The sequence below is a fragment of the Canis aureus genome, chromosome 2 (assembly GCF_053574225.1).
Source record: "Canis aureus isolate CA01 chromosome 2, VMU_Caureus_v.1.0, whole genome shotgun sequence".
NCBI lineage: Eukaryota > Metazoa > Chordata > Mammalia > Carnivora > Canidae > Canis > Canis aureus.
Genome location: NC_135612.1, coordinates 71105173 through 71121349, shown reverse-complemented (window position 1 = coordinate 71121349; position 16177 = coordinate 71105173).

The window sequence follows — 16177 nt, the reverse complement described above, 5'->3', positions numbered from 1 at the left end:
GCCAGGCATTGACTCTCTTGTTTCTGGATTATGGGGGAGGTCCAGGGATTCCTGGACAGGGTCCCTGAAAAGCAGGAGGTCTTTAGGGGATTGGAGAAGCAATTTATCAACTTGTATGAAAGTATTTTCATAGTTAAACAAACAGAACAATTATATCAGTGTCCACCGAGTATCACCTTGACTTCAAGAGCCCTTGGCAGGAGTGACCTGGGCCCCTCCTACCTCAACCCAATTCCTTACATCCCCATCCCAGTGGGGAGACTGGCTTGGTTGCCAACTGGTCACCGCTTCCAGCTCCTGAATTTTCATTAAAATCCTGGGCATTTCCCCAGCGCTCAAAGGCGTCCCGATTAATTACCGGCAAGTGTTGGCTCTCCCCCCGGAAATCTGCCGCCCCAGCCTGGCTCTGTCCCCTATGATTTTATTAAAATCCACCTTGCCAGCCAGAGCCCTGAGATTTATGGCCACAGCTAATAGGCTGCCTCCCCATGAGACATAAATCTGGGGCCTGCCTAGGGAGCTGCTCGCTGCTAAGAGGCCACTTAATTGTTCCACCTAGAGGGTTCCATGAAGGAATGTTCAATTAGGCCTCTCAGAAAATTTGGAGCATTAAATGAGGTGAACAGGGATTTGGGCGCCATTCTTTTCTGAGAAGCAGCCCTTTCTTGCCCCCCTGGATCATTGCAGGCCCCGGGCCTCCGCTAGCTCTTCTCCGGCCAGGAGGCATTCTCCAGGGTCATGGAGCAGTGCTCTTAGCAGTTAGTTAGAAACAGGACGACACCGGGATTTATCGCCCTACAAAAAGTCCTTGAGACTTTCTCACCCAGAGTCAATCACTGACTGGCCTCCCTGGGTCCTTAGGTGAGCTGATTCCATTCTCAGGGCCTCCACCTCCCTTCCTCTGAGATGGGGTCACACTGTCTACTCCCTCTCCCTTCTATCTCACTGCATCGCTGGAGGATGCAATTCATTCATTCACACCTTTGTTCATCCGACAACTATTTGCGGATGGAAATCCAGCCTTCTGCGTGCCAGGAAATGTGCTAGATCTGGAGTTCCAGGGAGAAAAAGACAAGATACTCCCCTCAGGGAGCTCCCAGTCCTGAGGAAGGCTGACAAAAGGACCCTGGACATGTGGGTTGATGTGTGCTATGATAGAGGCATGGTAGGGGACAGGATGGTGGGGATGTGCGAGCCCAGAGATACAGTCAGGGAGGACTTCCTGGAAGAGGAGACAGGAGTTATATTATTTTGTTGTGCCTGTGAGTGGCTGAGCTCCCCGGAGACATCAGCCCAGCATGTCCCATCACGGCACGTCCTCCCCAGAAGCTGATTTATGAGCACACTTTAAGACTGCCTCACTTTCACTCCAGATTAACAACCACAGGCACTGAGTTCCTTGCTATTAATTCAGAACCTGGGGCTCAGAGAGGTTGAATAACAGGTCCACGGCACAGATGGTGAGCCTGAGGCTGACAGCTCTGCAAAATGTGTGGTCAGGTCGGGGGCCTCTGATGACCATGGTGCAAAGCTCTGGAAACACGTGGTGGCGATGGCCATGGACCCCCGATCCCATTCTCTGCTGGGTCCCCCCCCATGGGAGAGGCCTTTCTTCGAGGCACCATTTCTGGATACCTGAATTGTGGCAAGCCCTGCGATGGGTCATCACTGTGTTGCCTGAGCCCAGCTGTCCGCCAGCCTGTGACCTGGCCACACCGTCCCTGGTCAGTGGAAAGAGGATCCCAGTCTTTCCCACTGAACTTACAGGCTCCTTTTCTCTCTTATCTGTGATGTCTCAAGCTCCAGGTTTGTGGAGTGTGGCGTCCAGGTAGGGCTGGATCCAGGAGCGAGCTGCCCACTGATCCCTGTGGCCCCACCCTGTGGCCTTTTTATTCCATCTCAACTCCCCATACTTCAAAATATGGCTTTGTGTTGATTTGAGGTTTAATGGCTTCCCAGTCTTCCCCAGTGCATGCACAGGACATCACACACTGGGGCTCATTCTCTAAACCCCATGCCTTGTCCCCTAACATGACAACTAGCTGAGCAGAGGGATGCCCAACAGGGGCCGAGGGGCCCCGGGCAGTCTTGTGGACTCTGTCCCCTCCTTGCCTCAGTTTCCTTATCCACCCTGAGGAATAAAACAACCAGTCTCCAAAGATGGTGGCGGGGATCCGTGGTGAATCATGGCTCAGAAAATACTTTGCAAACTGCAAAGTGCAGAGAGAACAGAAGGGATTATCATAATGCTTTGCATTTTTATTTTTAACCTGCGTGAAATTCTGGAAACCATTGGCTGCCAAGAAATGCTAAGCTGTAGTTTCTGTTCCACGGGGAAATCGGGTTTATTTTAAGTGGGGGAATTACACAGTGCACAGCTTATTTATTTGGGAAACCGGGACAGAGCCAAGGTAGCCAGCAGCCCCCCGCTCTCTCCTTGGCAGTGCCCCAGAGTTCACTCAGAGGGTCTGTTGCTCACGGTTGAGGCACTTTCCAGAATGGGAACGAGGCTGTCTCTGCCCCAGGCCACTGCCTCCCTCACCTCCCTCACCTCCTTGACCTGTCAGGTAGGCCAGCCCTGAACACAGCTCCCCTACAGATACTAACTCTGCGCACCAGAGGAAGCCTGGCTGCTGGCTTCCCTCGCACGGAGAAGTAGCAACAGCTACGGGGTCTCCCAGCAAGCCCACAGGACGGCAAGTTTCGCCTCCCTCACCCTCTTCAGGAGGAAACACTCGTTCTTAGCTGTAGGGAGGTAGGTGGCCGAGGCGGTCTCCTGAGTCCCTCTCTCTCAGCTGGAGAGCCATCTTGCTCCAGGGGGCGAGGGGGGGCAGCCCTCATCCAGGGAGGGGGACAGTTCTGTCCGAAGGTCCCTCCTCGGGAACCCAGGCTGCATCTGCGGCATCTCCGGATCCCCTTCTCTCTCCCCACTAGCATCTCCTGCACAGGCACGGCAGGGTGTTTCCCAGGGAGCCAGACCTGTGGCAAACACTCAGAGGGGCTGTTCCCATTTCAGAGATGAGAAAAGCAAGGCACGTAGGGTTGAGATACTCACTTTAGACCTCATAGCTGAAAAGCGGAGAGCAGAGGCCCTGTGGCTCCCAGGGAGCGCAGCTCAGCACTCACATCAGCAAACAGCCACTGTGCCCCCCAGCAGGTGCCAGCACTTCCCAGCCTTCCAGACCCCGGGGCCTCCCTCGCACTGGAGAGTGTGGAGTGTGCACCAGGCACCACAGTGACCACCCGGCCACACTGCTGTCCTACTCAGCTGTCCCTGCCTCACTCTCTTCCCCACGGCTCCCACAACGCTGGGTCACAGCCCCTGCTGGCCTTGGCCAGGTGACTCCTGACATTCTCTTTGCCAGAGGAGAAGGGGGGGCCGTCTGCACTTGTCCTCAGGCCTCGGATAACTGAGACAGCCTCTGCAGACCCTGAGCTCACAGTCAGGGGTTCAGTGTCCCAAACGTGGGTCACCAGGCACACTGCTGGACCCTGTCCCTGCCGTTGGTCCCTGCCTAGACTTAATGTAATACTGCTCGCTGCCAAAACACGCCCGGGCCACCAGCAAAGAATGGCTCAGAGTGGTAGGGAGAGGCCCTGCCTGGGTCAGCTTTCTTCTGCTCCAGCAGCTATACAGGCTCTGTGGAACTAACTGGGCTCCTAGCTGCAAGGAAGTCTGGGAAATGTAGTTTTTTTTTTTAGCTTGCCAGCCTCTGTGGTTCCGGAGAGGTCAGCCAGGGCCAAGCAACCGCACCAACCTGTCCGTGCCTGCTGTGGTTTTCTCTGTGGTTCTGATCAGCATCCCACGTTCCTCATGCATTTATGTTCCTTGCCTTCTCCTGCTGGAGTGCAAGTGCCTTCTGATGCACCCCCAGCACCTCTCCAGGGCAAGCCTAGGGTGGGTGTTCAATGAGTATGAAGGAGTGGTTCAAACCATTGCAACTGCCTCCCACAGATTGGCCTTTCACCATTTTACCCTCCACGCAGTTACAAGAGACCCCTTCCCCCAGAATAGACTCACTCAATCTCTTCCCTGCTGAGGAATTCCTGCATGGCTCCCAGTAGCCCAGGGACCAAGTGCAGACTCTCCTCTGCCAGCCCGCAGAGGCCCCTTTATTCCAGACCCTGCATTCCCAGCCTCACCAGGCATGCACCCCTGCCTGCTCACTCTGGCTACCCCCAACCCCACCCCACTGCACCCACAGCAGCATGTTGCTTCTCTGCTCATGTAGTTTCCTCTGCTGGGATGTCCTGCTACACTTTTTTGAGGGGCAGACTCCTGGGCTTCAAAGCCCAGACCCCAACTCCCCTCCCCAGCAAGGTTGTAGCTTTCTAGTCACACTTTTTTGTTTCCTTGCTTGTCTCTTCTCTAGAAAGTCAGCTCTTAGATAGAGACCAGTGACTCCTAGCAAGCTCTGCAACCCCAGAACCCATGCCTGGCACAAAATGTGTGTGCTAGAAATGCTGAATGGATGGATGGATGGATGGATGGATGGATGGACGGATAGATGTGCAGGACAAGTTCTAAGAACACCAAGTGTTGGGATTCCTGGGTGGCTCAGTGGTTTGGCACCTGCCTTTGGCCCAGGGTGTGATCCTAGAGTCCCGGGATCGAGTCCCGCATCGGGCTCCCGGCATGGAGCCTGCTTCTCCCTCTCTGCCTGTGTCTCTGCCTCTCTCTCTCTCTCTCTCATAAATAAATTTTAAAAAATCTTTAAGAACACCAAGTGTCTATGTGGCTTGAACTTAGGATTCGGGACATGTTCATGGAATTATTTTCAAACCAACTTCCTGACTTGATCCTCACCTATGGTGCCATGAGGTCATCAGGGCGGTTTTTCACTCCCATTTTATAGGCAAAGAAACTGAGGCCAGAAAAGGTTTAAGCCACCTACAGAGCAAGTGGCAAAATGGAGGCCCGAGCAATGACTTCATGACTCCGGAGGCAGTGCTCCTGGCTCAGCTCGCCCCAGGCAGCATGAAGTGCAACAATTTAGACTTCACTGAGAGGGGCCTTTTGATCCAAATTATATGGCCCTTTCTGCTCCGGAGCAATTAACACGGAGCCGCCGGATGGCATCCGCAGCCGGTGTTGCCAGCGTGGGCGACAGGGAGGCATCATTATCTGGTGCCACGCAGCCGGCCCAGCCCTGCCTGCGACCCAGGGCTACAGCGTGTGGGCCTCAGAGCCCCAGACGTCCTGGCTCAAATGTCCCCTGCTCAGAGAGGCCCATTCTGACCACCTATTGAGACCTGCCCCCAACCCCCAGCCAACTCTCCTCTCTGATTCAAGTCTACTCTCTCCATCACCCATGCTTCCCTAGCACCTCCCGTGGAGTCTGGCTCGCAGTAGCCGCTCACAAGAGACTGGTTGAGGGAATGAATGAATGCATGCATGCATTCACAAATGCTGGCACGCCACTAGCTTGCGGGGGCGGGGTGACCTCGAGCAACCTATCTACCCCTAGGTAGAGCCTACCCCTCTCCAGGCCTCTGCGTGCACTTCTGTAGAGTGGGGACAGGCACTGCTATATGACCCAGGGACTAAATCTCCCGAGAGAACCGAGTAGAAGTGCTTGGCCCGAGACCTGGCACTTAGTTGGGTCTCAGAATTTTTTCTTGTCCTCCCCGACCCCCCACCCAGCCTGCCCAATTTCTGTAGTGCACCTGAGTCATTTAATACCATTTCACATCTCTGAGTTTGTGACTATCTGAGGGTAGAGGGAATAGGGGGTCATCTACTACTGGGGAGCAAAGGACCCCAATGTTAGTAGGTTAAAACAATGGCTTTATTCCATGTGATGATTTAGGGATCAGAGATCTGGGCAGGGTTCCTCAAGGCAATCCTTATGCTCTGTGTGGCCTTGACTGGGTCACGTAGGGGTGCTCAGCAGGTTGCTGGGCTGGGCTGGGCTGGGGGAGATGTGCCACACAGAAAGACAAGTTCAAGGCAATCCTCTTTACATGTGGGCTCATTAGCCAAGTTCCTGCAGATATGGATGGAGTGGCAGGGGAAGCAAAGGTCTTCATCACAGGAGAGACTCTAGTGAAATGACGCTTGCAATGTCATCTCCGGCAAGCCACTCTTCCCCTCAACTCCAGGGCTCACTGGGCTAAAGCCACAGACCCCCATCCCTCTGCTCAAGGCAGATCAGTTCCCAAGACCATCTGACTTTCTTGGTTGTAAGCAATACAATCTAAATGTTTGCTTGTTCGGTGAGGCCCCCAGGATATAGCCTCGGAGACACTCGTTCGCAAGCTGCTCAAGGGACAGAGGAGCCACCAGGGCACTACCTCTTTTCCAGGAGCGAGGGGAGCAGCCAGGGCAGAGGAGAAACTGAATGACATGTGAAGCAGTATCAGGAGGCCTTTCGTCCACTGGCAGCTCTGCTGCGATGACTTTTAGAATAGTCCAGAACAAAGGCCAGGCTTCTGCCCCTGGCAGTGACCAATCAGGGTGGCCTGCCCCAGGCAATTAGGTGTAGATGCCGTCAGCAAGAGGATGGGGTTCTGGGTGGAGTGATGAGGGCGACAGGAGCAAGGTAGCGGCAGCATGTCACAGCATCCAGTACAATTGCAAAGGAGATTGCAAAGACCCTTACTTAGTCAGCTCGAGCCACAGTGACAAAATACCAGAGACTGGCTGATTTAACAGAAATTTATTTTCTCACCATTCTGCAGGCTGGAAGTCCAAGAGCAAAATGTCAGCACAGGGGCTCCTGGATGGCTCAGTCGGCTAAGCACCTGCCTTCAGCTCAGGTCATGATCCCGGGGTCCAGCTCCCTGCTCAACGGGGAGCCTGCTTCTCTCTCTCCCTCTGCCACTCCCCCTGCTTGTGCTCTCTCACATGCTCTCTCTCTGTCAAATAAATAAATAAAATCTTTTTAAAAAGTGTCAGCATGGTTGGATTCCAGTAAGACTCTCTTCCTGACTTGCAGACAGCCACCTTCTTTCTGTGTCCTCACATGGCAGAGAGAAACACAGAGAAGGCCACCAGTCCAACAGGTTAGGGCTCACCCATTATGATCCCATTTTACCTTAATTACCTCCTAGAAGTACCATCTCCATATACAATCACCTTGGGAGTCAGGGCTTCACCGCATGGATTGGGGGGAAGACATAAATCAGTTTATGACATGAAGTTTTCAAAGATGCATTATTTCCCAAAAGTGGATAGAAGTGTGGAAATGTTTTTCTTCAGTTCCTGCTGTTGCTGTAACAGATTATCACAAATTTAGTAATTTAGCACAGATTTATGATCTTGTAGTTCTGGAGGTCTGAAATCTGAAAATGAGTCCAATGGGGCTAAAACCAAGGCGATTTTCCTTCTGGAGGCTCTCGAGAGAACCAACTTCCTTGCTTTTTCCAGCTTCCAGGGGCTTTTATGTCCCTTGGCTAGAAGTTCTTCTAATCCTCAATGACAGCATGCAGCAACTCCTCTCCCCTCTGACCTCTGTTCTCATCCTCACATCTTCTCCTTCCACATCTGACCCCTTCCTTCCCTTTATAAGGACCCTTGTGATTACATTGGGCCCACTCAGCATAATCCAGGATAACCTCTGCCTCTCAAGATTGCTAACTAAGGTCCCATCTGAGACGATGCCTTCCCATGGAAAGTGATGTGCTCACAGGTTCCATGGTCATCTTTGGGACTTCAGTGTTTATGTTTTTTAAAGATTTTATTTATTTATTCATGAGAGACACACAGAGAGAGGCAGAGACACAGGCAGAAGGAGAAGCAGACTCCCTGTGGGGAGCCTGATACGGAACTCGATCCCAGGACTCTGGGATCAGGCCCTGAGCTGAAGGCAGATGCTCAACCACTGAGCCATCCAAGTTCTCAGAGCTTCAGTGTTTTTCAAGAATTTCTTCTGCCACAAGCAAAGCTGGGGATGCACAACGATTTGGAGGAATGAAATCCAGAACATTCGGTAGAGCACATCCACTGCGCTGAGACAGCAGAGGAGCTTTCAAGGACAGTGATTTGAGAATCTGCCATAGCAGAGGCCCCTTTGGAGGGCTGATGAATTCCTCAAATGTATAGTAAAAAAGGGATGCCATTTCTGTGGGGATGTCCTGTTGTCCTCTACCTTGTCAGAATCTCCAGAAGGACTGATGACTCTCAGCTGTCTTGACCAGTCTCGGGAATCGGTTTACAATTTTAATAGGACCAAATTGTGTGAAATATTAGATAAACCTTTTCATAATTTAAAATTTTATTTATCAGATAAAAACCAATTATCCTCCTCCTGCTCCACATTATTTACTATCATGTTTGGGTGTCTGTCCCGGAACCCTGCATCCCTAATAGCCAGGTGCTCCTGCCTGCAAACAGTAGCTGAGTCCAGAGTCTCAATGAGGCACAGGGGAGCAGAGAACAGTGTGGCTGGGGCTTGGGTCAGAAAGAGGTCACAGATGAGATGATTCCGAGATGAAACGAAGCTGGCCTGGCTACCAAAACAGGCAGCGTGTATCAGGGAGCAGGTTCATGAGAGTGTAGGCACTGAGGCATGAAAATACCTGGAAGGTTCTAGAAAGTTCTGGAAATCTAAGCTGTCCCAAAAGGGTGAAAAGTGGTAGTAGGGGTTCTAGGAATGAGAAGGAAGGAAAGCACACTGCAGCTCAGGTTGGAGGTTGGAGGCAAGAGCCACGGAGCTTCCCATAGAGAACTCTTTTGGAATAGAAGTCTATAAACAAAATGTGGTTGCTTTCAGCTCCTTGAATCAGGGGCAACAAGACATAGGATGAGGAGTCAGTGGAGGATCATGGTTAGGAGCACCGGGTCCTGAGCTCCATGCTTGGGTTCATATTCTGAGCTTGACCATTACTAGCGGTGTGACTTTGAGCAAGTTCCTTCACCTTTCTGTGATTCTATTTCCTTATCTGTAAAATGAGGACAATACAGTGCCCATCTGGGAGGCTGGGATGTACCGAGCCAGCTCCCAGAGACCTCTAAGTCCAAGGCTTGACCAGGAGAGGCATTCAGACATCTGGTCTTGCTGCTCTCTACTCAGGAACCATTTTACTTTGGACTAGTTTCCTCTTACTGAGAAGGATGTCATGTTTGAAATTCATAATTTGTGTGGTTACAGCCCTTTTATCCATTATTTCTGTCTTTCTTCCAACAACTTTAAAAATAAAAATCAGGTCCGTTGGTGTATAATTGACATGCAATGAATTACATATATTTTCAGTGCGCAATTTTGTGGAATATTAACATATGCATATGGACATGAATCTACCATCATAATGAAGTTAATTACCATAAAACACATCACTCCCTCAATGTTCCCTGCTGCTTCTTCGGAATCCCTTCTTGCTCCTCTCCACACGGTACTCCTCGCAACCACTGATCTTTTTACTACAGATTTCCTAGAATTTTATGTAAAATGGAATCATACAGGATGTACCCTTTCTGGCTGGCTTCTTTCCCTTGGGGTAATGAACTTGAGATTCATCTTTGTGGTTGCTTATATCATTTTTGCATGCATTTACCTGCTGATGGACATGTGGTTTGTGTCCAGATTGGGGCTATTGCAAACAAGCTGTTACGAACTTTCGTGTGTAGTTCTGTCTGGATATATGTTTTCATCCCTCTTGCCCCAAAACCTTGTAGTAGAATGCGTAAGTTGAATGGTGATGTAACTTTTTGAGAAACTGCCAAACTGTTTTCCAAAGTGGTTGAAAGTTTTCACACTCCTCCAAGCAATGTATGAGGCTTTGGTTGTTCTGCATCTTCTCCTGCACTTGGTATGGTCTGTCTCTAATTTTAGCCATGCTAGTGGGCATGTAGTGGTGTCTCCTTGTGGTTTTAATTTTCACTTCCCAATGATTAATGATGTTGGGTGTTCTTTCATGTGACTATTTGCCATCTGCATTTCTTTGGTGAAGTGACTTTTTATGTCTTTCACCCATTAAAAGCAAAATAATTTGTTGACACAAGAAACAAGTGTTGGCAAGGATATGGAAGAAAAGGAACCCTCATGCACTGTTGGTGGGAATGCAAATCGGTACAGCCGCTGTGGAAAACAGTATGGGAGTTTCTAAAAAGCTAAAAATAGAAATATCATATGATCCAGGAATTCTACTCCTGGATATTTACCCAAAGAATATGAAAACACTAATTTGAAAAGATATATGCACCCCTATGTGTATAGCAGCATTATTTACAATAGCCAAGATATGGAAGCAGCCTAAGTGTCCATCAATAGATGAATGGATAGAGAAGATGTGATTATATATGAATATTATTCAACCATAAAAAAGGAGATCTCGCCATATTTGCAGCAGCATAAGTGGACCTAGAAGGCATTATGCTAAGTGAAATAAGTCAATCAAAGAAAGACAAATACCATATGATTTCACTCATATGCGGAATTTAAGAAACAAAATGAATGAACAAACAAACAAAAAAGAGGCAAACCAAAAAAACCCAGACTTTTAACTATAGAGAACAAACAGGTGGTTGCCAGAAGGGGGATGTGTGGGAGGTTGGGTGGAATAGATAAAGGGAATTATACAAGTATACTCCCCTCGATGAACGCTGAGAAATGTACAGAACTGTTGAATCATTTTATTGTCCACCTGAAGCTAACAAATCCTTTTCGGTCAGATTATTTACAAAAAAATTTACCCAATTTGTGGCTTGCCTTTTTATTTGTGTGAATGTCTTTTGAAAAGCAAATTTTTTTATTCAATGAAAAACAATTTGATCTTTTTCTTTTATAGTTTGTGGCTTCTGTGCCCTATTTAAGAAATCTCTGCCAAATCCGCAATCACCACGATTTTCTACTACATTTTCTTCTTGGAGTTTTATAATTTTAGCTGTTACATTTAGATTTGTGACCTATTTTAATTTGGTTTTAGCATGTGCTTTGAGGTAAATGTCAGGGTTCATTTTCTTGCATGAGGCTATCCAATTGTCACAGCTTCATTTTTTGAAAGATCATTCTTTCCTCATTGAATTGCCTTGGTGCTTTGGTAAAAATCAGTCATTGGGCTTATTTCCAGGTCAGAAAGAGTAAGTATCTGTCTCTTCCACTGAATGTAACTATAAAACCTGGACAGAATGCATGCAACAGCTGTGCGGGACTCTGAAAAGGAAATACATAGTGGAGGATAAATGAAGAAAGCTGGAATTTGAAGGACCACTGAAAAATGAATTTACCATTTTTAAAAATGCATCCGGAAACCCAAAAATGAGACCACTGTGGCCCAGAAAGCTCTCCAAGAAGGCTCTACCTCCAGCTCTTAGAGTAAGAATTCCAAACCCTCAGGGCAAGTATGAATTTCCCTGGGTTTTCTCATTCTTTCACACTCCCTCCTCAACACCCAAGAAATCCTAAGGCAGTAGCAGAAGCTCTAGCAATGAGACCCTGCAAGAGCCAAATCTGAGGATGCAGAATCTCTTCTTCCCATTTCTGGAGCTGTGGTCCTAGGTGTGTTCAAGCCTCATTGCTTTTTTCTCTCTCTGCCCTTCTGTCTCTTGGCTACAGATGAGGAAGTATAAAAAAAAGAGTAGATTAATTCATGTCTCAGCCTTCTGGCCAGAAGATTGAAAAAGGAAGCCCTGGAAATTTGAAAGCACTTGGAAAATCATGGAGAGGGAAGGACTTTGGAAAGTGACCTCACAAAGCTCTTTCTGAACTCCTGGATATATACTCCTCCTCCCACCCTCACTCCCATGCCCCACCTGTGGGGGCAGATCTTTTCTTATACTGTCTAGTATATCTTTGAGAACCAAAGTAATAAATAGACCACCACCCAAGGCTGCCCCACCTCTTATGCTAACCAACACTAAGCATTGGACAGGGCACATGTGGGATGCATTGCAAAGACTCAGTAGAAGCTCAGACCATTGATTTGAGTTCCTTCTTCTTTTTATAAAATGCACTTATTATAAATTTACCCCTAAGCATTGCTTTGACTGCATCTCATACATTTTGATAAGTTGTGTTTTACCTTTTCAATCATCTCAAAATACTTTCTAATTCCTCCTTTGATTCCTTCTTTGACCTACTGGTTGTTTAGAAGAGTGGTATTTTGTTTCCAAATATCTTTCTGTTATTGGTTTAGAATTTAACTCTGTTGTGATCAGAGAATATACTTTATATGATATGAATCCTTTTATATTTATTGAGACTTATTTTATGACCCAGAATATGATTATTTTGGTAAATACTCCATGTGTACTTGAAAAAAATTATTTTGCTCTTGTTGGATGGAGTATTCTAGAAATATCCATGAGATCAACTTAAGTGATAGTTTTCACATCTTCTATGTTATCGGTGATTTTTGTTCTTTTCTTTTAATATTTAATTTATTTATTCATGAGAGAGACACACACACACAGAGGGAGAAGCAAGCTCCCCAGAGGAGCCTGATATGGGACTTGATCCCAGGGCCCCAGGACCATGACCTGAGTCAAAGGCAGATGCTGAAACACTGAGCCACCCAGATGCGCCAGTGATTTTTGTTCTAATTGTTCCAGTAGTTACTGAGAGGGGATGTTCAAATTTGTGACTAATTGTACATTTGTCTTCTTTTCCTTTCAGTTCTATCTTTTTTACTCTATGTATCTTAAAGTTAGATAAGTAGGGGGATAAATATTAAAGATAGTTATTTACTCCTCACATATAACCCCTTTATCATCTTAATTCTCTTTATCCTTGGTAACATGATTTGCTCTGAAATCTCCTTTGGTATTAATATAGCCACTCCAGTTTTGGGGGGTTGGGGTGGTGGTGGCTACTGGTAGTATGGTCTTTTTCTATCCTTTTATAAAAACAAATTTGTATGTTTACACTGGTTTCATGTAAGAAACATATAGTTGGGTTTTGCTTTTTAAGTTCAGTCTGACAATCCCTGCCCTTTAATTGGTATGTTTATTAGCCCTTTTACATTTAATGTAATTATTTATATGGTTGAGTTTATTTATTTATTTATTTTAAAGATGTTATTTATTTATTTATTCATGAGAGACTCAGAGAGAGAAGTAGAGACACAGGCAGAGGAGAAGCAAGCTCCCCACAGGGAGCCTGATGTGGGACTCGATCCCAGGACCCCGGGATCACAACCTGAGCCAAAGGCAGAAGCTCAACCACTGAGGCACCCAGGTGCCCTTATATGGTTGAGTTTAAATCTATCATCTTACTATTTGTATTTTAATTGTGTCCTCTGTTCTTTGTCCTCCCTTTCTTCTTTTTTCTTCTTTCTTTCTTTCTTTCTTTCTTTCTTTCTTTCTTTCTTTCTTTCTTTCTTTCTTTCTTTCTTTCTTTCTTTCTTTCTTTCTTCTTCTCTTTCTTCCTTCCTTCCTTCCTTTTTAAAATGATGCCATTGTAGTCCCTTTGTTGGTTTCTTTGTTATAACTCAGTTTTATTTCTCTAGTGATGCTGAAGGGCTGAGAATTTACATTTATAATTTATCACAGTTTAATCATGTTATACTACTTCACATATAAGACAAGAATCTACCTCCTCCTGGCCTTTGTGGTTGTCATTGTCATGCATTCAATTTCTTCCCAAGTTATAAATCACATGATACTTAGTTACTATTTTGCCTTTAAATTTTTAGTTATGTTTTAAAGAGATCGAAAATAACAAGTAAAAAAGAAAGTCTTAGAGTTACCAACATATTTACCATTTCTGGTGCTCTTTTTTCCTTTGTGTAATTCAGGTTTCCAACAACTACATTTTCCTTCTGCCTGAATGATTTCTTTTAATACTTCTTGTAGCGCTGCTGTGCTGCTTTTAATTTTCATGTGTCCTTTTTGCCTTTCTTTTTTATTTCACCTTTCTTTTTTTAAAAAATATTTTCACTGGGCATAACATTCTAGCTGCTGGGGTTTTTGTTTAGTACTTGAAAGATTTGCTCCACTTATTTCTGGTTTGCATTATTCCCAATGAGTAATCTGCTCCTATTGTTCTCATTGTTCTCTACACAATGTGTCTTTTCATCACCAACTATTTTTAAGATTTTCTCTTTATCACTGGTTTTAAGCAATTTGATTATGATGTGCCTCACTAAATTTTTCTTGGTGTTTCTTGTTACTTAGGGTTCATTGAACTTCCTGGCTCTGTGGGCTAAAAGTTTCATCAAATTTTTAAGTTTTTTTAGCTATTAGTTCTTCTGATATTATTTCTTTTATTCTGTCTCTCCTCTCATTTGCAGACTACAGTTACACATATGTTACCATACTGGAGGCTGTACCACAACTCACTGATGCTCTGATTATTTTTTTTCCAGTCTTTTTCCCTGTCAATGTTGTAGTTTTGGATAGTTTCTACTAGTATGTCTTCAGGTTTACTCATCTTTTTTTCTCTTCTGCTCCTAATCTGCTATTAATCTTCCAGATCTCAACATGTTCAAACTTTCCTCTACTTTCCTGGACATGATTATTGTAACAGTTTTAGGATATTTGTCTCTTAATGTTATCAACTGTGCCATTTTGTGTTCTGTAGAAACAGATAGAATATAGAAACTGATATTTCTCATCATGGATTGTATTTTCCTGCTTTCTTTGCATGTCTGATAATTTTTATGTCATATATTATTGGTTTTATTCTTGTATGTGCTGGACATTTAATATTCTATGAGCTTGGGGTTTTTTTCTGTGACACAGTTAAGTGACATAGAAACCATTTTTCCTTTTGGCACACATTTTTAATATTTGTTAGATGGTATGAAGGCAGACTTTAGAGCTAATTTTACCCACTCTTGAGGCAATCAATACATTTCTGTGTTCTACTTGATGACCTTTGAATTGTGAAGTCTTTCCATTCTAGCTGGTGAAAACGAGATATTTCTGTTTCAGCTCTAGGGATTACTTCCTCTGAATCCTTGAGAGAGAATGGTATCCTTGGGAGAGGATGGTATCCTTGCACATGTGTATTGAGCAGTACTCAGATGAAGACTTGAGAGAGATCTTTAGATCTCTATACATCCTCTCCTCATTACTATTCTGCTTTGCAAGACACAGTCATCTCATACTCCTGAACCCCTAACTCCATTCCTCAGCTCATGAGTACCTGTCAAATTTTGCCTGGGTTCTACCTCCCTGTACTGGTCTCTGGCAATAAGTTGGGGTAATTGCAGAGAACTCCTTGTTTGTCTTCTCTGTCTCAGGGTGCTGTCTTGTGCTGCTTGAGTTTGATATTTGAAAACTGTTGTTTCTCATGCTTTGTCTGGATTTGTAGTTGTTTCAATGGGAGGCTAAATCTGATTCCTATGACTACTTTTTTTTTTTTTTGTAAGAAGCAGAAACCTTCTTATAACATCTTAGGTATGTTTTTTTCTTCCCTTTAACTAGCCAAAAAATTGAGGTTCAGAGAGATTCTGAGACATTCCCATGGTCACAAAGCTGGGATGTAGGAGTACTGAGTCTATAAAACAGAATCCGTGCCTTGGAGCCTTGTGTTTTCCTAATGCTCCCCATGTTGATAACTGTCAAGAAATTGACTAGGGATGGGCATGAAAAACCAAATTTCATCTATTAGAATTATTGTTGCACAAGTCTATTTGAACCATTTAACCCAATGGATCCTATTAAAGATTTAGAGAATGTTATGGACTTTCTTCCCAGAAAATTTTGTGTATATATTCCTAATTTTGCATACAACTCTAGGAACTCTTTGACCCCACTCTGGTAGAGATGGCTGGGAGTCTATTCAGTATCTACTTCCCTTCTTTCTTTCCAAGGGCATTCCAATCTCATTGGGAGGTAGCAATGTACCTACCAGCTCAAATACAAATGCAATTCCCCATCTTTTCTTGGAGTTTGCAGTGGCCAGTGAAAACTCTGGGGAAGATCTTCCAAGCAAAGGTCTTAAATAGGAATGAACAAGCTGGCATGCATACATTTGCCCTTTCTTGCTGCTCAGAAGGACTTCATGAAGGTAGGGGTGGAGGACAGACCCGTGAACATGGGGCTGTAGATAGTGGAGTTGAGTGGGGAGGAGGCATGAGCCCTGATGAATCCTGGATCCTGGACCAACTATTCCCAGCATTCTTGTGTGAGAGAAAAATGAATTCTTTCTGTCTATACCTTGCAAAAAGGTGACCACATCTCACTGGACTTCTTAAGGAGAGCAAAGGCTTTGTCTCCTTCACTGTAACTTTCAGGGAGACAAGCATAAGGCCAGAAGCATGGTGGGGATGTGGTAAATGAAAATGAAAGAAG